The following is a 22,641-nucleotide window of genomic DNA, read 5'->3' on the forward strand; positions in this document are numbered from 1 at the left end:
CTGGTAACACAGTTCTCTTCCAAAATACAAGTTAAACCAGAGAAATTTGAAACCTGCAGTGCACCGAAGGCAAACATTGTAATAATACAATCTGAACGCGGTTTTACTCCTGGGTAGATTAACACAAACCCCACACTAAAGACCCGGCAGAGGAATATGCATGCCCATTTCCAGGTATAAAGTTACTCACCTCAGTGTCTACTGTCCTATAAAAACATGTGGGTGAGTCTCCAGTGCTTAATGCTAACTGGAAAGATCTAGATGTAAAGGGCTAAATAATGTATGATTCCATTCATGTCATGTCTGGAAAAGACAAGACTAGAGGGGAAGAGAATAGATCAGTGGTTACTAGTGCCTGCAGTTGGGGGAGAGGTTAATGCCAAAGGGATATGAATTAATTTGTTCTATATCTTGATTATTATACTGTTTGCTTCACATACGTATATATTTGTCAAAATTTGCAGGGTTGTAGGCTAAAATGATGAATTTTACTGTTCAAAAGTTTTATTCTAAACAAATAAAAATAAATTAATCATGATGCATTGCAGATACACTGCAGATTTAAGAACATATTTTTTTTTTGTTTAAAAGAAATGGAAATGTTACACAGCAAATGTACATGCACTTTCCAGAAAGATCTTGATTTCAAAATGTCAATAAATGGGGTATAAAAAGTACATTTTAGAAATGAAGATATACTGAGATTGTTTCCATTTTGGAGAATCACAAAGCACGTTAGTATGTTAAAGACTCCAATTGTTCTGAATAAAGTAAACCTAGAGAAGCTTTCTGAGAGTGAATACTTCTTAAAGCAATACCTTCCTGTGAAACACACACTAAGAAAATATGGCTTACAAACTCTAGAACTTTGAAGAATTTTTTAAAAGATACTTATTTGGTTGAGTTGAGTCTTCCTTGCGATGTGCAGGCTTAATTGGCTTAGTTGCCCTGCATCATGTGGGATCTTAATTCCCTGACAAGGGATCAAATTCACGTCCCCTCCATTGTAAGGTGGGTCTTAACCACTGGTTAATAACCAGGGAAATTGCTGGAAATATGAAGAATTTATTGCTATATATTAGCTAAGAAGCATTTTTCAAAGAAGCCAGTTTAGAGAAGTACAATTTATATAAGTTATAACTAAAGAAAAACAAGAACCCTCCTAAGTGAACAATGCAAAGAAATAGAGGGAAACAAAGGAATGGGAAAGACTAGAGATCTCTTCAAGAAACTTAGAGCTGCCAAAGGAATATTTCATGCAAAGTTAGGCACAGTAAAGGACAGAAACAGGATGAATCTAACAGAAACAGAAGGTATAGAGAAGAGGTGATAAGAATACACAAAAGAACTATGCCAAAAAGATCTTAATGACCCAGATAACCATGATCGTTTGATCACTCACCTATGGCCAGACATCTTGAAGTGCAAAGTCAAGTGGGCCTTAGGAAGCATCATGATGACCAAAGCTAGTGGAAGTAATGGAATTCCAGAGGAGCTATTTCAAATCCTAAAAGATGATGCTGCCAAAGTGCTACTTTCAATATGCCAGCCAATTTGGATAGCTCAGCAGTGGCCATAGGATTGAAAAAGGTCAATTTTCATTCCAATCCCAAAGAAAGGCAATGCCAAAGAATGTTTGAACTACTGCACTATTGCAATCATTTCACATGCTAGCAAGGTCATGGCCCAAATCCTCCAAGCTAGGCTTCAGCATTATACGTGAACCCGAGAAATTCCAGATGTTCAAGATGGATTTAGAAAGGCAGAGGAGCCAGAGATCAAACTGCCAACATCTGTTGGATCATAGAAAAACCAGAAGAATTCCAGAGAAACATCTACTTCTGCTTCATTGACTATGCCAAAGCTTTTGACTATGTAGATCACAACAAACTGTGGAAAATTCTTCAAGAGATGGGAATACCAGACCACCTGACCTGCCTCTTGAGAAACCTGTATGTAGGTCAGGAAGCAACTGTTAGAACTGGACATGGAAAAACATACTGTTTCCAAATAGGGAAAGAAGTACACCAAGGCTGTATTTAAATAAGCAATACTTGCTTATTTTCAGAGTACATCATGCAAAATTCCAGGCTGGATAAAGCACAATCTGGAATCAAGATTGCCGGGAAAAATATCAATAACCTCAGATATGCAGATGACACCACCCTTATGGCAGAAAGTGAAGAGGAACTAAAGCGCCTCTTGATAAAAGTGAAAGAGAAGAATGTAAAAGTTTGCTTAAAATTCAACATTCAAAAGACTAAGATCATGGTGTCTGGCCCCATCACTTCATGGCAAATAGATGGGGGAACAATGGAACCGAGAGACTTTATTTTCTTGGTCTCCAAAATCACTGCAGACAGAGATTGCAGCCATGAAATTAAAGATGCTTGCTCTTTGGAAGAAAATTTATCAAAACCTTATACAGAATATTAAAAGGCAGAGAAATCACTTTGCTTACAAAGGTCTATACAGTCAAATGACTATACCGTCAAATGGTATGGTACAGTCCATACCAATACATGACTATTGGTTTTTCCACTAGTCACGTATGGAAGTGAGAGTTGGACTGTAAAGAAGACTGACTACCAAAGAATTGATGCTTTTGAACTGTGGTTTTGGAGAAGACCCTTGAGAGTCCCTTGGACTGCAAAGAGGTCAATCCAGTCAATCCTAAAGGAAATCAATCCTGGATATTCACTGGAGGGACTGATGCTGAGATTGAGGCTCCAATACTTGGCCACCATATAGAAAGAGCTGACCCATTGTAAAATACCCTGATGCTGGGAAAGATTGAATTCATGAGGAGAAGGAGATGACGAGGATGAGATGTTTGGATGGTATCGCCAACTCAATGGTCATGAGTTTGAACAAGCTCTGGAAGATAGTGAAGGACAGAGAAGCCTGACATGCTTCAGTCCATTGGGTTCCAAAGAGTTGGACAAGACTGAGTGACTGAATGACAACAACAAAAAAAACAATTTAGGCCCCCTCCTTCCAATGGGTATTTGGGTTAATTGATCGGTAGAAAGTTATTTTCTCATTAACTTCAATAGCTATGTGAAAATTGCAACCTCCTCAAAAAAAAAAAAAGTTGCTGCATCTTCGGAAGTTGTGCTATGAAAGATCAAGCTGGTAATCGCCTATGGCCAGTGCTAGGTAGAGCTGGCTATGCAGACTGTGGGATTCATTGAGAAATAAAAATGAGGGGGCCATTGTGTAATAAGCAGTTAAACAAGTCATTTGAAATGCTAAAGTGTGAAACCTCTTCTTTTCTCAGTCCTCTCTCGGCTTGTCAGGGTCATTTTTAAAATTTGCTACTTAATGTCCTCTCTTACTGTACTGGATGCTCTCCTGATGAGTTCATACCCTCTTACATTTCTCTGGGCTCCAACTCATAACCTGTGTGTGTTCGTGTGGTAAGGGGATCAGTTTCCCCTCCCCATGGTCAGCCACCCCTATCTACAGGGACTGGGCAATCCCCACGGCTTGCAACCTTCAAATCAGCATACTACTTTCTTATCTGGTTTGGGAGTGGGCCAGAGTCACCTGCTTAAGGCATCGTGGCACTTCTAAACCTGGGTGAGATGGCCACAGCATGCCCACTAGGGAGAGCTCGCACCCAACTTCCAGGGTGACTTCCTGCATTGTTAAGCACAGATTGCTGTGCTCAATCATGGAGATTCAGGTTGACCAAGTCTTTCTTGAGGCCCAGAAATTTGCATGTTGAAGAAACCCTGCCGATGATTTACAACCACATTTGGGAGCAAGATATTACTCGTGAATTTGAGGTCTAGAAACTAGTACAAAGACTAGTATGGAGAAGGTCTCGGTTTTCATATTACACTTAATTGTCATCTGAGATATGGCTATTTTCTTAGTCTTTATTTTGAAGCAGAATTCAGCTGAGATCAGCCGTTTAAAAATATAAAAAGCTCAACACCTTGCTTCTTGTAAGAGACTAAGAATTGGATGGAGGAAGTAGGGGAATAATTCAGGATTTGTTGTCACAGGTGTACCTTAAAGATGAAGTCACATAAAAGCTACTTTAAAACAATGTAATCTCATTAGAGAGAAACTTTAGCAACCTTCCACTATGTAACATAGAAGAAACAGATGGGTCTGTTTACTTGAACTGTTCTAAATAAATTTACATATTATTATATCTGTATAAAACCAGATTATTTCCAAAGAACCAAAGAAGCAAAACACTGAAAGTTTCACACACTTTTGTTCTAATTATTTCAGTATCATTATCCATAGATAATTAAACGGTTTCATAATTAAAAAGAAAAAAGTTTCAAATGTTGTTGACAGAGAAAACAACTTTTTAAGTTTTTAAATCTGTTTGAAGATAATTAAAATTGTGACAACCTATTAAAGTAGTTCCAAGTAATGCATACACACATATAAGTAACACAGTTTTTTCCCCCAGTCACAACTCCAAATCTTCTTTCACATAGCTCTTAGGGACAAAAATATGACCTTGTGACTACCTTACTATAAATATATCAATGGCTTTTTAATCATGTCAACAATACTGTCAATTGTTTAGCAAGACATAAAAGGACTTTAAAATTTGCTTGTTTTCTTTCTCACTTGTCTCCTTCATCACTCAGTTTGAAAAAAAAAAAAACAATTAACAGAAACTTCAACTAAATAGATTTAGGAGACCTAAAGGAAGAGCTCTTAAGTCCTGCCATCATAGGAAGAAGAAAGACTCCTTTTCTGGCAAAGACTGAACCCATGAAGAGCCGTGAACTCCTTATTTACTATAGTTTTCTGAATTTCCTTTTCTTCTCTGTAAAAGCCTCCTTCCCTTGCTCTGAGGGATCTTAAATGTGGCTCACCATGGTTGCAGACCCCAAATTGCAATTCTCTGCTGATCTTAAATAAACTTAGCTTTGCTGAAGAAATTACTAGCAGTCTTTTCATTTAAGTCAACAAGTTTTTTATACTTTCCAGACTTCCTGGACTGCTTGCTTTCATATAAGTTGTCTTGTGGCTTCACTACGAGATAAATGCTTCTTTATTCTTTTAGGATATGCTTAAATGTTCCTTCTTTGAGAAAGACTTCTCAGGTCTGTTGTAGACATCATTAGATGCTTCTTCAAAAGAGGTTAAAAAAATGAATATGAAAAAGGACAATCATAGTAGAATAGGAAAAACAACCTAGAACAGGTGTCTGGAACAGTTCTTATAGTCCTGGTTTTGTGACTATGCTGTGATCTTCAAAATGCTACTCTTCCTCTCTGTCTTACTTACATCATTGATTAAATGAGAAAGATAAACCAGATGACCTGTAAATTACTTTCTTATAGCTATCTGCGTCCATGAAGCTAAGAATGAAGAGAGAGAGAGGAAAAAAAAAAAACCCACAAACAAACATGGAATAGAATAGCAAAACACAGTCTCAGACTTTGGTCTTTCTTAAGAGACTGGAGGAAAAAGATATGTACAAGTAGTGAGGCTATGTTAAGCTGCTCATAAATTAGAAGCTAGCCAACAAGAATCATTCTAACTTCTCTCATCACAAAAAATTTATGATTTGAAAAAATACAAGAGAAAGAAATGTCAGCAGGTATCAAATGGTCTTGAGAGTGAAGTGTAGTGGAGACAAAACAAATCGGAGATGATTTGAATAGCAGCGATGTGTTCATTTATCACGTATGTACTGAGTACCTACCAAGTAGGACTTTCTGTTCCAGGCAACAGAGGCTACAAAAGTGAAACGAATGGACAAGTCAACTTTGAATCCTCTCCTTCCAGAGCATAATTAAGATTGTCAAATGGTAGTATTGGTTATAGCATGTGCATTTCTGGAAGGCCCAATTGGCTGAGGTTATAACTGCTTCAACAATGCTGAGCAGCTGGCTATTAGGGAAGAGGCCAATGGGCTAATGGCAGCCCACTCCAGTATTCTTGCCTGGAGAATCCCATGGACGGAGGAGCTTGGTGGGCTACAGTCCGTGGGTTGCAAAGAGTCGGACACGACTGAGCGACTCCATTTCACTTCACTTCACTTCACTTTAAGGATTTGACGAGGAGACCTTCAGTTCAGAAAGCAGGTATCCTAGGATGTTGTGAATTTTATTTTAAATACCATCCTAATTACTAGGAAAGACAAATGAAGCCTGAATATAAGAAGTCAGAGATTGGGGTCAAGAAGAGAGTGAAGAGTGAATATTTTCTAGTTATGATATTCAGTTGCAAATGATTCAAATTTATGATTTTAAGCAAGCTAAGCATAACAAAATAATAATGCACAAGGCAAGAAGCCAGCACTCAAAGGCAATGATATTATAGCTAAGTGAAAATTATTAACTCCAGTTGTACACTTGATTACCCTTGAGCAATTTCAATTGATTTGGGTAAGACTCACAGATGAGGAAATCTGAGATTTAATCCTGCATTTTTGGCTAAGTTTACAGTCCTCACACAAACACTAAAGTGCAAGTCCAAGGAATTCGATAACACTGCAGAAGATATTTTTTGAGTTGTTGTTTTTTGTATTTTCAAATAATTCTAAGTGATGGTTTGTTGAGCAAAAGAGAAATGTATCTGGAAATAAAGCAGAAATGTGCTAACTTAAAGCCTTGTAGATGAAAAGATCTTTAGACATTTAATCTCTTTAATATCAGTTGTTCAGTTTTTTTAGTTATTTTACATGATTTTAAGAAAAATCAAGAGTAGCAGAGCTACCAGGATTTATCGGTGCATTTAAATAAATGCATGAGTTGACTGTTTGGTATGAATTAATTATTGGATTTTATCCTGACAGATGGATATTTTTAGGTCATCTAAATAATTATTCACTAGGAGAAAAAGAAAGGTTATAACACTTGATCACTTTTTGTAAAAGAAAATTAGTGAAGCATGATTCAGTTATAACACAAAATCACCAGTGCCATAATCCTTTCACTTATTTCAAAAATCAGTTTTACTATATATTTGTGATTCTATAAATTCTTATTAAAAGTAAATCTCCTGGAGGGAGGGAAAGATGGCGGAGGAATAGGACGGGAAGATCACGTTCTCCCTCACAAATTCCTCAAAAGAACATTTCAACGCCGAGCAAACTCCACAAAACAACTTCGGTAGGCTGGCAGAGGACATCAGGCAACCAGAAAAGCAGACCATTGTCTTCAAAATCAGGTAGGAAAAAATATAAAAGACGAAAAAGGAGACAAAGGAGGTGGGGAGGGAGCTCCGTCCCGGGAAGGGAAGCCCGTCCCGGGAAGGGAATTTTAAGAAGAGAGGTTTCCAAACACCAGGAAACACTCTCCCTGCCGAGTCTGTGGCGAGCCTTGGAAACGCAGAGGGCAACATAACAGGAAGGAAAAATAGATAAATGATTAAAACCAAGAGATTACAAGCCCACCAGTAACTCCCCCAGCGGAAAAGCAGCACAGACGCCTGCATCCGCCATTGGGAAGTGGGGGCAGGGCAGGGACGCGCGGGAGGCGCGGGCTGCAGAGCTTTGTAAGAATCGGGCACGAACGCCCCACGCTCCACCAGAACGATCTAACTTGGGCTAGCAAACCAGACTGTGGGATAGCTACCACGCGAAAAGCTCGAACATAAGACACCGCCAGGATCCAGCACAGAAAAAAGGACGGAATGGAAAAAGCCGGCTGCAGACCATTCCCCGCCGGGGACAGGCAGCCAGAGCCGTAAGGACTGGAAAGGGGCAATTGCAGACCCGGAGAGACTTTACTTACCTAACTGCAAGCAGGCTCCTTTGCTAAGACTTCTGGGGGTGCTGGACAGTCACAGTCTGCCTCACGGGGTGCGCCAGCGGTCCACCCAGAGAGCTGAGCGGCAGCGGCGGAAAAGGTGACAAGCCGCGGCAATTGCGCTCGCCAAACTCCTGAGCTACTCGGACCTGGGAAGGGCACAAAGCGCAGTCCCAGCCACATTTGTGCCTCTGAGGGCTGCCTGAGGGCCGAACCTGAGCGGCTTGGACCGGGGAAGTGCACGCAGCCTAGGGCCGGCCCCAGACGGTTCCCGGCTGAGCATCGTAGAGCCGGAGCGGTTTGTGCGCCGCGAGGAAGGACAGGTCAAGCGGGGCAGAGATACTGTGTACACACAACAGTGCTATTTGTTTGCAGCATCCCCCCTCCACACAGCGCGACTGAACTAGTGAGCCTAAAAACCAGCAAACAGAAGAAGTTAAACAGAGGGAACCACCTTGGAAGTGAGCCCACACGGCCCATAACATCAGAGAAGAGCCAGATATATTTTTAATTTTTAATATTTTTAAAATCATTCTTTTTTTTTTGCCTTTTGCATTTTTTTCTTTTTTTCCGAGCTTTTTTTAATTGTTAAATCTTCTATTTCTCCTCTAATTTTTATTTCTATAACCTAGTATTACTATTTTAAAAAAAAAAAAGACTTTTTTTTTTTTTTAAGGCAAACACCATATATACTCTTTGGATGGTTGTTGGTGTTTTGTTTTATTTTTTTTTTGTTTGTTTGTTTGTTTTTAATAATTCTTTTTTTTCTTTCTTCCTTTTTCCTTCTGCTTTTCTTTAATATTGTATCTTTGAAAATCCAACCTCTACTCCAGATTTTTAATCTTTGTTGTCAATTTTGTACATTTAAAACCCAAACTTCACTACCCAAGTTTACCTGAGAGCAAGATTACTGGCTTGTCCACTCTCTCCTCCTCTGGCCTCTCCTTTTTCTCCACCAGGTGGCCTCTGTCTCTTTTCTCCCCCATCTCTTCTCTATCCAACTCTGTGAATCTCTGTGTGTTCCAGACGGTAGAGAACACCTAAGGAACTGGTTACTGGCAGGATTTGTCTCTCTCCTACTCATTCCTCTCTCTTATCCTCCTGGTCACCTCTGTCTACTTCCTCCCTCTCCTCTTCCCCGTATAACTCTGTAAATACCTCTGAGCGGTCCAGACTATAGAGCGCACATAAGGAAGTGACTACTGGCTAGCTTGCTCTCTCCTCTCTTGATCTCACCGCATCTCATTCCAGTTACCTCTAATTACCCCCTCCATCTTCTCTTCTCCTTGTAACTCAGTGAACCTCTCTGAGTGTCCCTCAAGGTGGAGAAACTTTTCATCTTTAACCTAGATGTTTTTCATCGGTGCTGTATAGATGGAGAAGTCTAGAGGCTACTGTGAAAATAAAACTGAAAACCAGAAGCAGGAAGCTTAAACCCAAAGCCTGAAAACATTAGAGAACTCTTGAATTCAGGGAACATTAAGCAATAGGAGCTCATCAAAAGCCTTCATACCTACAGTGAAACCAAGCTCCACCCAAGGGCCAACAAGTTCCAAAACAAGACATACCACGCAAATTCTCCAGCAACACAGGAACACTCCCCTGAGCCTCAATATACAGGCAGCTCAAAGTTATCCCAATACCTTTGATGTCTCATAACCCATTACGGGTCACTCCACTGCACTCCAGAGAGAAGAAACCCAGCTCCACCCACCAAAACTCCAACACAAGCCTCCCTAACCAGGAAACCTTGACAAACCACTGATAGAACCCCACCCAAAGTGAGGAAGCTCCATAATAAAGAGAACTCCACAAATTATCAGAATATAAAAGGCCACGCCAAACGCAGCAATATAACCAAGATGAAGAGACAGAGGAATACTCAGCAGGTAAAGGAACAGGAGAGTTGCCCACCAAATCAAACAAAAGAGGAAGAAGTAGGGAATCTACCGGAGAAGGAATTCCGAATATTGATAGTGAAAATGATCCAAAATCTTGAAATCAAAATGGAAACACAGATAAATAGCCTAGAGACAAGGATTGAGAAGATGCAAGAAAGGTTTAACAAGGACCTAGAAGAAATAAAAAGAGTCAAAATATAATGAATAACACAATAAATGAGATCAGAAACACTCTGGAGGCAACAAATAGCAGAATAACGGAGGCAGAAGATAGGATTAGTGAAATAGAAGATAGAATGGTAGAAATAAATGAATCAGAGAGGAAACAAGAAAAACGAATTAAAAGAAACGAGGACAATCTCAGAGACCTCCAGGACAATATGAAACGCTCCAACATTCGAATTATAGGAGTCCCAGAAGAAGAAGACAGAAAGAAAGATCATGAGAAAATCCTTGAGGAGATAATAGTTGAAAACTTCCCTAAAATGGGGAAGGAAATAATCACCCAAGTCCAAGAAACACAGAGAGTCCCAAATAGGATAAACCCAAGGCGAAACACCCCAAGACACATATTAATCAAATTAACAAAGATCAAACACAAAGAACAAATATTAAAAGCAGCAAGGGAAAAACAACAAATAACACACAAGGGGATTCCCATAAGGATAACAGCTGATCTGTCAATAGAAACTCTCCAGGCCAGGAGGGAATGGCAAGACATACTTAAAGTGATGAAAGACAATAACCTACAGCCCAGATTACTGTACCCAGCAAGGATCTCATTCAAATACGAAGGAGAAATCAAAAGCTTTACAGACAAGCAAAAGCTGAGAGAATTCAGCACCACCAAACCAGCTCTCCAACAAATTCTAAAGGATATCCTCTAGACAGGAAACACGAAAGGGTGTATAAACCCGAACCCAAAACAATAAAGTAAATGGCAACGGGATCATACTTATCAATAATTACCTTAAACGTAAATGGGTTGAACTCCCCAACCAAAAGACAAAGACTGGCCGAATGGATACAAAACAAGACCCCTCTATATGCTGCTTACAAGAGACCCACCTCAAAACAAGGGACACATACAGACTGAAAGTGAAGGGCTGGAAAAAGATATACCACGCGAATAGAGACCAAAAGAAAGCAGGAGTGGCAATACTCATATCCGATAAAATAGACTTTAAAACAAAGGCTGTGAAAAGAGACAAAGAAGGCCACTACATAATGATCAAAGGAACAATCCAAGAAGAAGATATAACAATTATAAATATATATGCACCCAATATAGGAGCACCACAATATATAAGACAAATGCTAACAAGTATGAAAGGGAAATCAACAATAACACAATAATAGTGGGAGACTTTAATACCCCACTCACACCTATGGACAGATCAACTAAACAGAAAATTAACAAAGAAACGCAAACTTTAAATGATACATTGGATCAGTTAGACCTAATTGATATCTATAGGACATTTCACCCCAAAACAACGAATTTCACCTTTTTTTCAAGTGCTCATGGAACCTTCTCCAGGATAGATCACATCCTGGGCCATAAATCTAAACTTGATAAATTCAAAAAAATCGAAATCATTCCAAGCATCTTTTCTGACCATAATGCATTAAGATTAGATCTCAATTACAGGAGAAAAACTATTAAAAATTCCAACATATGGAGGTTGAACAACACACTTCTGAATAACCAACAAATCACAGAAGAAATCAAAAAGAAATCAAAATATGCATAGAAACTAATGAAAATGAAAACACAACAACCCAAAACCTGTGGGACACTATAAAAGCAGTGCTAAGAGGAAAGTTCATAGCAATACAGGCATACCTCAAGAAACAAGAAAAAAGTCAAATAAATAACCTAACTCTACAACTAAAGCAACTAGAAAAGGAAGAGTTGGAGAACCCCAGAGTGAGTAGAAGGAAAGAAATCTTAAAAATTAGGGCAGAAATAAATGCAAAAGAAACAAAAGAGACCATAGCAAAAATCAACAAAGCCAAAAGCTGGTTCTTTGAAAGGATAAATAAAATTGACAAACCATTAGCCAGACTCATCAAGAAGCAAAGAGAAAAATCAAATCAATAAAATTAGAAATGAAAATGGAGAGATCACAACAGACAACACAGAAATACAAAGGATCATAAGAGACTACTATCAGCAGTTGTATGCCAATAAAATGGACAACGTGGAAGAAATGGACAAATTCTTAGAAAAGTACAATTTTCCAAAACTGAACCAGGAAGAAATCGAAAATCTTAACAGACCCATCACAAGCACGGAAATTGATACTGTAATCAGAAATCTTCCAGCAAACAAAAGCCCAGGTCCAGATGGCTTCACAGCTGAATTCTACCAAAAATTTCGAGAAGAGCTAACACCTATCCTACTCAAACTCTTCCAGAAAATTGCAGAGGAAGGTAAACTTCCAAACTCATTCTATGAGGCCACCATCACCCTAATACCAAAACCTGACAAAGATGTCACAAAAAAGAAAACTACAGGCCAATATCTCTGATGAACATAGATGCAAAAATCCTCAACAAAATTCTAGCAATCAGAATCCAACAACACATTAAAAGATCATACACCATGACCAAGTGGGCTTTATCCCAGGGATGCAAGGATTCTTCAATATCCGCAAATCAATCAATGTAATTCACCACATTAACAAATTGAAAAATAAAAACCATATGATTATCTCAATAGATGCAGAGAAGGCCTTTGACAAAATTCAACATCCATTTATGATAAAAACTCTCCAGAAAGCAGGAATAGAAGGAACATACCTCAACATAATAAAAGCTATCTATGACAAACCCACAGCAAACATTATCCTCAATGGTGAAAAATTGAAAGCATTTCCCTAAAGTCAGGAACAAGACAAGGGTGTCCACTTTCACCGCTACTATTCAACATAGTTCTGGAAGTTTTGGCCACAGCAATCAGAGCAGAAAAAGAAATAAAAGGAATCCAAATCGGAAAAGAAGAAGTAAAACTCTCACTGTTTGCAGATGACATGATCCTCTACATGGAAAACCCTAAAGACTCCACCAGAAAATTACTAGAGCTCATCAATGAATATAGTAAAGTTGCAGGATATAAAATCAACACACAGAAATCCCTTGCATTCCTATACACGAATAATGAGAAAGTAGAAAAGAAATTAAGGAAACAATTCCATTCACCATTGCAACGAAAAGAATAAAATACTTAGGAATATATCTACCTAAAGAAACTAAAGACCTATATATAGAAACTATAAAACACTGATGAAAGAAATCAAAGAGGACACTAATAGATGGAGAAATATACCATGTTCATGGATTGGAAGAATCAATATAGTGAAAATGAGTATACTACCCAAAGCAATTTACAAATTCAATGCAATCCCTATCAAGCTACCAGCCACATTTTTCACAGAACTAGAACAAATCATTTCAAGATTTGTATGGAAATACAAAAAACCTCGAATAGCCAAAGCAATCTTGAGAAAGAAGAATGGAACTGGAGGAATCAACTTGCCTGACTTCAGGCTCTACTACAAAGCCACAGTCATCAAGACAGTATGGTACTGGCACAAAGACAGACATATAGATCAATGGAACAAAATAGAAAGCCCAGAGATAAATCCACACACATATGGACACCTTATCTTTGACAAAGGAGGCAAGAATATACAATGGAGTAAAGACAATCTCTTTAACAAGTGGTGCTGGGAAAACTGGTCAACCACTTGTAAAAGAATGAAACTAGATCACTTTCTAACACCGCACACAAAAATAAACTCAAAATGGATTAAAGATCTAAATGTAAGATCAGAAACTATAAAACTCCTAGAGGAGAACATAGGCAAAACACTCTCAGACATAAATCACAGCAGGATCCTCTATGATCCACCTCCCAGAATTCTGGAAATAAAAGCAAAAATAAACAAATGGGATCTAATTAAAATTAAAAGCTTCTGCACAACAAAGGAAAATATAAGCAAGGTGAAAAGACAGCCTTCTGAATGGGAGAAAATAATAGCAAATGAAGCAACTGACAAACAACTAATCTCAAAAATATACAAGCAACTTCTGCAGCTCAACTCCAGAAAAATAAACGACCCAATCAAAAAATGGGCCAAAGAACTAAATAGACATTTCTCCAAAGAAGACATACGGATGGCTAACAAACACATGAAAAGATGCTCAACATCACTCATTATTAGAGAAATGCAAATCAAAACCACAATGAGGTACCACTTCACACCAGTCAGAATGGCTGCGATCCAAAAATCTGCAAGCAATAAATGCTGGCGAGGGTGTGGAGAAAAGGGAACCCTCCTACACTGTTGGTGGGAATGCAAACTAGTACAGCCACTATGGAAAACAGTGTGGAGATTCCTTAAAAAATTGCAAATAGATCTACCTTATGACCCAGCAATCCCACTTCTGGGCATACACACCGAGGAAACCAGAATTGAAAGAGACACATGTACCCCAATGTTCATCGCAGCACTGTTTATAATAGCAAGGACATGGAAACAACCTAGATGTCCATCAGCAGATGAATGGATAAGAAAGCTGTGGTACATATACACAATGGAGTATTACTCAGCCGTTAAAAAGAATTCATTTGAATCAGTTCTGATGAGATGGATGAAACTGGAGCCGATTATACAGAGTGAAGTAAGCCAGAAAGAAAAACACCAATACAGTATACTAACACATATATATGGAATTTAGGAAGATGGCAATGACGACCCTGTATGCAAGACAGGGAAAGAGACACAGATGTGTATAACGGACTTTTGGACTCAGAGGGAGAGGGAGAGGGTGGGATGATTTGGGAGAATGCCATTCTAACATGTATACTATCATGTGAATTGAATCGCCAGTCTATGTCTGACGCAGGATGCAGCATGCTTGGGGCTGGTGCATGGGGATGACCCAGAAAGATGTTATGGGGAGGGAGGTGGGAGGGGGGTTCATGTTTGGGAATGCATGTAAGAATTAAAGATTTTAAAAGTTTAAAAATTAAAAAAAAATAAAAAAAAAAAAAAAAAAAAAAAAAAAAGTAAATCTCCTTCCCACTTTGTTTAAAAGTTTTATTGAATATCAAGCGGGATCACCAACTACTTGGTTAAAACTACGCCAAGGGTTATTGTATATAGGATGTGATTTTTTCTTATTCCTCCTGGAACAACAGATTTTAACATAAAGCAGGTCAGCACTAAGGACAGGATATCCTGTGCATTTGTGAAAGCAAAATTTGCTTTGGTGGAAGCTGGGAAATGGAAGCAATATCTAATTAGTCATGACAAGAGTAACTGGTACCCATGATTGGGCCTCCACGCCATGTTTCAAGCAGGTGCATCCTCAAACACCTGAACTGGGTACCCAGAAACTCCTTATGACTGTTAATCTTGGTTCAACAAAAACTGTGCTGCTGAAAAGGGTGAAATTATTTGGGGTTGTACGTAATCAGATTTTTGAGTATATCTTGCTAGTAAAATCAATATGACTCTTAAGTTTATGGAAGATAAAATATATGAAAAAAATTGTACCTCTGTTTATATACAACATCTATTTATTAATAGGGAGCCCATCTGTTCTTCACTCAATTGTTAAAAATTTATTTTGATGGTCTGATATTTAAGAAACTTCCACATACCTGACGGTGCTTCATGTCACAGCCTGGAGCTGATGAAGCACTGTGCTGTGCAGCTGCAGATTAATTTTTGGACAGATTTTTCTACTTCACTACCTCTTTTGTAGGTGCCCAAAATAATTGCTGATTGTGCCAAGTTGTATCTTTATCACCTGTCAAAGAGCTCGGTGCACTGTTGGGTGGTGCCCAAGGTAAATATGCATTTATTCTCGCCTTTACTTTTCTTATTGAACTCTATTCATAAAGCTCTACTTTCTTTCATTGGCCTTTGTCATCTGTTGTATGAGATGAGTTTTAAGTCCATGTAATGTTTCTATTTTTTAATTTGTTTTTTCAAATGTGGTAACTTTTTAAAGCTGTTTAAATTTTGAAAACAGACAGTGAATCTACTTTATTTTTACTGCCACTTATCTCTCTTTTGCTTTTCCAAACACATCAAGCCAAAACTAAAGTAAAGATGAGAGAAAGTGATTTCTGAACCACATCCAGAGTGCTTTCTGCCCAAAGCCCCAAGACACAATGTTGGAAACTCCTGCAATTCACATCCTGGAAATATTCTGACTTAACACAACTGGTAAATATTAAGGATGTGCTTTTGTGGATTAAATCTTAGCTCTTGTTCCAACACAACTTAATATATCTTTTGGATTGGCTTGTTTATCAAAATATCTAAATAAAAGATATATACAAGGATAAATGTCTCAGAATCTGTTGTACTTTTCTTAGTGTCAAATTTAAAGTTACTTTCTCTGCATTTATAGTTGCAAATGTAATTAAAAAGTAAAAATATGTTTTATACTAAAATTTCATAGAAATATATCAAAGATTTACAGTTATTTTCTGTATCCCCAGCATCATAAGTTATAATATATGACATAGTATCCCTATGGCTTTCCTAAATTGTGGCATTTGAACATGAGACCTCTGAAGTGAAAATCATTTTTTTACAATAAAAGATAGTAATATTTATAAGTCATTTGGACTATGCAATCCAAATAAGGATAAAAACAAATAATATACTTACTTAAGCTTTTGCTATTTGTTCAGATCATTAACTTTTAATTATCTAAGATGATCAGTTACTATAAAGGAATTAAAAATGCATTGTGTCTGGGTAATTGGTAAAATAAAAAGTGCTGTTCTACATTAAAAGTCGGTAGGTGAGATGAGACATATTTTTTTTTTATCCTCTAGTAGAGGGGACATATTTTTCTTTTACACATGATGAGAGAAAATATTGATATCATTGCTTTGTTTCTAGTTAAAAACATATTAAATTTATGTGCTTTATTTATTTTTTTATGCTTATTTTCTTAAATTCTACTTTATTTTACTTTAGAATACTGTATTGGTATGTGCTTTATTTTTATGAAGAATAGATTTTAAGCATCTCAATCTATAACTGAAATAGCTCAGCAATCACTCAGAAGGTGGTATTGTGTTAGGGATGACAAAGCAGAATGACCAGTGCTTTCCTGATTTTGGTGAGTGTGCTTTGAGGAGTTGCTCTCCTGACAGAAGACATGCACAAGGTCCTATGAGAGGATGGTTCGAGAAGGGCCAAGGAGGAATTTCACCTGGAGTGTGCCAAAGGCAAGGACATGCCCAAGGCATTGGCTGCATTTGCAGATTAGAATTGTGGCCTATGAACTACAAAATGTATAAGCATATATTGTTTTCTTAAAAGCTACATGTGCATGTATACGTTTGTGTACATGCATGCACACACATATCCGTGATGCACACACACACAAATATGCAGTTTTAGAAGTTGTATCATTGCTATACACAGCAATGCTCAAAATGCTCTTTTTCCTCTTTGTTTGAACTGGACCTATTTGAAATATTTCTGTTTCATTTCATAGCTTTGTGGTGGTTTCTCGCTGGGACAACAGAGGAATGGGAGAACAACCTGAACTTAGATTCTACTTTCTGGGAGATGTTCTCCAAGGCTTCCAGCTCCATGCTGCATTTTTCTCTTATTCATCACCATCAGCTTTGGGAACTGAAGAGCTTTCACAATCCCCTTCCTGCCTTTGGACCACAAGTTGATCTAAGGCTTGGACACTAAAATATTTTTTGGTTCAGGTTTGTGGTTTTTGTGGAAATAACCCCCCTTTAAAACCAAGAAACCTTTAAGTTACTTCTTGCCATCCTGCTTCATGGGCCAGTTTTCACATCCAAGCTTTTTCTAGACGTAATTCTCAAGTGGGCTTTTTCTTTTGTTCTCATCTTTAATTTTCTCTTTCACCCCTCTCTCTCTTCCCTGTTTTTGCTCCTTTATAATAGCAGACAATTAAAGGTAATTAGGAAAAAGTAATCTTATGTGGAACAGTAACACCCTTAATCTGATCATCTGATCTTTGCTACAAGATCAAGTACTTGGGTCCACTGAGAAATTTTTCTAGGCCTGTGGCACTCAAATTATTTTTTTTTTCAATTTTATCCATTTCTGACCTTCAACACTGTCTTTTACCAACTATAGAGGCCTTGCTGTTACCACGAAAGCCAGTCAGTCATTGTCTGAGTGCATCTCTGTCTTATAATACCTTGTTAGAGGCAGATAAGCTAACCAACACACATTCTTGGTTTTTCAATCTCAGCCCCCGATTTTACGTGTTTCACATGGCAGAGCAGGGGTTCTAGTCAAAGGCTTAGTACATCTGTGTCCTTGCCACCTGCTGCCAACATATTAAGTCAGTTCTCTGCATGTAGGTCTTCTAGTACCAGTTTGTGTTTTATGGTTGTTAACACTAGTTGGTAAAATGTCAACTCTGATATTTTGTTCAGTTGGTAAAATGGAAGTTAATTGTCTCGCCAATAGTATTCAGTTGATGGCATGAAGGGGTTAGGGGCTGCGTTTCACATAGTCACTTAGTGACTCAGGCTCCTCCATCTCCTGGTGTCTCAGTCTTTTGTTGGATCTTCTGCATCTGGTTGACAGATGGAGAAGTAGGTAAAGATTATACATGAAGGGATTTTATGACTCCAACCTAGAAATGATTTATCTTAAAAACATTTGCCCATTTCTGTTGGCCAAACTGCAGCCATACTTCATTGCAAGGGAGTTTGTGTGTTCAGGGGAAAAAAAGAACACATTATATGTACAGTTAGCAACTTTCTGGTGCAAGTAAGGATTAATTCTTTATTTTTCATTATTAGAGTTTGGATTATCTGAAAAAACTTCTATATCATCAATTTATGATAAATTATTTTTCTTAAAAAGACAAAGCATTTCATTGTCTATATGTTTATTTTTCCTCACAGCAATTTCTTAATTACTTAAAATAGAGGTAAGAAAATTATATGCCAAAAGTTGGTTGCCTGTGTGTTTGTAAATAAAGTTTTAATGGATCATAGCCATTCTACTTGTTTACATATTGTCTGCGATTGCTTTTAAACTTTAACTGTAATGTTGAGTAGTTCCAACAGAGACCTTATGGCCTGTAAGTCCTTATTTAGAGAATACAAAATCAGTTTTGTATATATCTGCTTAGGACAGGGGATGCAAAAAATGTTCTCACCATAAATGATCTCTTCAGTGATCTCAAGCCAACCTCAGTAATGTTTTATTTAAGGAAGCAAATCATAATTTACCTTCTTTTTAACTTGACAACATCATTTTCAATACCTGGGCATCTTAGAATTAAATGCTTCATGTAGGAAATAGCATTTAATTATAAAATCAATGTGATTTTGGCAAACTTCCAGACAGGAACCTCATTTCTATATCTTTCTCTGGTTGATCAAGATGCAGTAAAGTAGAGAGATGTCAAAATATACACTACCAAACCTCAAAAGAGAAATGATGATCACTTTTTGGACAATGGAAACTCTGGAATATTTGATAAATTGGGGAATGGTTAGTGAATTATGTGGTGGGCAGATTTAATGATAATACCAGGCTTATGTTGAAACTTTTCTCCTTTTAATTTTAAGAATTATGATGTGTACATTTTTTATCTTTATATTAATAATTCTGAAAATGGACAGAACAATGCTATCACATAGGTAAGCTTTAAGATAAGAACTGATTCCAAGACATCTGACATCAGGCCTATTATGGTTTCTACTGTGAGGCAGCTATTTCCATTTTAGCCACTCCTTGGGTATCAGTTACTTTCCCAAATAGCCTCAACTCTTCAAAATGTTGTTTTACTCTTTGATAAAATGAAAATTACCTTCACATTGAGCTAGGTGCTTTATCCACATTGTTTCATTTACTCTATAACAATACTTAAATAAATTAGGCAAATTGCTATTATTATTATGTGAAGAAACAGTTGTATTCAGAGAAGGTAAGTAACTTACTGAAGCTTAAACAGGAAAAATAGTCCTTTGTAGTTGTTGTTCAGTCGCTAAGTCATGTCTGACTCTTTGTGATCCTATGAACAGCAACACACCAGGCTTCCCTGTCCTTCACCATCTCCTGGAGTTTGCTCAAATTTATGCCCATTGAGTCAGTGATGCCATCCAACCGTTTCATCCTCTGTCACCCCCTTCTCCTGTTGTCCTCAATCTTTCCCAGCATCAGTCTTTTGCGACTAGTCGGCTCTTTGCATGAGGTGGACAAAGTATTGGAGCTTACACATATAAATTTTATTATCCTTAAGCCTATCAATTTTATTAGCTAAAGTCTTTTGCACTGAGAAGTGTTTTAAAGGAAACAAAAAGGAAAGTGTGATGGATAGGTAAGCGGAGCAAGAGGAGACCTACTAAACTGAGTAATTGTAGAAAACCTCTCTGAAAAAGTGATATTGATGCGATCTAATGTGAGGAGTCAGTCACAAGAAACTCAAGTCCTTCCAAAGAGAAGTAACACCAAGTGTGATGACACTAAAAGGAGAAGTAGGTGTCGGTCTCCATTTACTGAGGGTTATTCTAGTCACTGTTTCTCTTTCCTGCTGTTGCATGGATCTATTAAGTTTTTAGTTTCAGAAATTATACTTTGGGTTGAAAATATTCATCTTTATTTTCAGATGTCATCCCTCTGGTAAAGTCAATCACTGTATATGTTTTTGTAATGGTTTTGAACATTTTAATCAAAGTTATTCTAAAGTTTGTTTCTGATAACTCTAAAATCTTAACCACTGGTGAATGTGAATGTGACTCTTTGCCGCCCCATGGACTGTAGCCCACCAGGATTCTTCATCCATGGGATTTTCCAGGCAAGAGTACTGGAGTGGGTTGCCATTTCCTTCTCCAGCAGATCTTCTCAGCCCAGGGATCGAACCTGGGTCTCTCGCATTGCAAGCAGATGCTTTACCATCTGAGCCACCGGGGTTTGCTTCTATTGTCTATGTCTTTCTTTTGGTTTTTGATAATTCATTTCTGTCTTTGTCATGCCTGGTAATTTTTTAACTGAGTGTCAATCTTTGCATGTCAAAAAGTGATAAAGACACTGATGATGTTATCTTTATTCAGAGAGGTATATTAATATTCATTTAAAATTTTTAATATTCTTTTGGTAGGCAGGTGAAAAACAGGTAGATCACTTTAATGCAATTTGAGACTAGAAACTTTTCTAAGCTGCTTTTACTCTTTGGTAGCCCTGATCTACTTCTACTCTGTTCTAACTCCACGATTTCCCAGTGGTCTCAATGGAAAGGCTGGGCTTTTTCAGGGCTCCTCCTCTTTGGTGAACAGCCTAGCACTGTCAGATTGTTAAGCACTCTTGAGTGTTTCAGGCTTTATCAAACATTTTCCTCTGCATTTCTTGATTTCTCTTTCACTCCACGCAAAGATGAGGAATTGGTTCAGACTTGAGGGGAGAGGTACACCAATGTCACTTCATTTCTCCACGGTTTCCTTTTCTCCTAATTTGGCTTCTCAGATTCCTGCTGCCGTGGTAACCATGACCACTACTATTTTTTCCGTACCATCTTAGTGAGTTGGCCACGAAATCTATGATGTTTTTTTCTGCTCAGCCTCTTTATCTTGCCTTGGGACTTGCAAATGTCCAAAGTGGAAAAAAAAAAAAATCAGTGGTGAATGGAAAGCTGTTTAAAATGGTGTTTTTCTCTCTTCAGGTTTGTGGCCCCTCAAATCCTGGCTTCCTTGTCCACTCAAAGGTTCTTTCAAACTCCAGTTTGTTTGTTTGTTTTAATTCTAGCCAGATTTAGTAGTTTCTTGGCAGAAGAGTCTGTCTTATACAAGTAATTATAGATGGAAGCAGAAGACTGGAAGATGATTCTGGGTTTAAATTTCTACCTACAGCAATACACAGTTTAGTTAGGCATTTAAAATATCTCTCAGCATAGTTTTTCTTTCCTTGAATAAAAATAATAATGATAGTTTATGTGATTGATATGATGATTTATATACATGTATATATAATCTCATAGCAGAGCACTTGGCAAATAATAATGAAACAATAAATATTAGTTCTTTCCCTTCCTTCTTTTATTTCATTTAAAGGTCATATTTTTGACTGTTCAATGATCCATATTTATCAGGTCAGTGACATTTTCATGATATATGTAATAAGTTTTGAATGATGACAGAGAAGAAATAAATATGCAGAAAGTATAACATGCATGAATATATTCTAAGAAAATCCATTTTATCTGCATACCAGGTACTTTCTCAAATATTAAGTTTTTTTGTAAATTTTTGTCATAGTTTTTTTTATTATGATGTAGTTAGAATGATTTAACTGAACATCAAGTAAAAGAACAAATAGATAAGAGAATGTATATTTTTTAAAGATATTTACATCATGATAAAGAGAAAATGATATGCATTGCATTTGTGTGTGCTAAAGTCTATATAAAATGGTTGAGATGATGTAGATTTCATGAAAATACAAATCTATTTTAAATTCATTTGCAGTACTCCTTGTCTAGTAATAAAAAAAATTATTGCTAATGCTTCTGCTGTCCATATGAATGTATTTATTTATATGTAATGAACTCACCAATTTAATTTTCTGTAAAGTCTTTTCCAATATAGAAATCTATAGTAACTGATAATCATCTCTTTGTTTGCTATTTTTGACTGTGAGTTTCCAAAATACGGTGCTGTGGATTTATTTTTATGGTTGCTGATTACTTATCAATTCACTTTTTCCAGGCTATCAGCGTAGGAGATCAATGAGAAACTCATTGCCTTAAAAGAGATCAGGTGTGAGGTTTGTCAGAACCATTTGCTTTAGTTAAAAACTGTAAAATTAATAGATTGTTTTCAAAATTCCATCCAGGAATTAAACAATTTGATAGTCATATTCATTTTCTTTTGGGAGAATATAAATTAAATATAAATTCAGAAAAAATCATTTAATAAAAGGACATCAAAGAAGCCAGAAGCCACAGAGGCAAAGAAAGCTCAGATACAG

The sequence above is a fragment of the Ovis aries genome, chromosome 1, assembly GCF_016772045.2.
Source record: "Ovis aries strain OAR_USU_Benz2616 breed Rambouillet chromosome 1, ARS-UI_Ramb_v3.0, whole genome shotgun sequence".
In the NCBI taxonomy this organism is placed as follows: domain Eukaryota; kingdom Metazoa; phylum Chordata; class Mammalia; order Artiodactyla; family Bovidae; genus Ovis; species Ovis aries.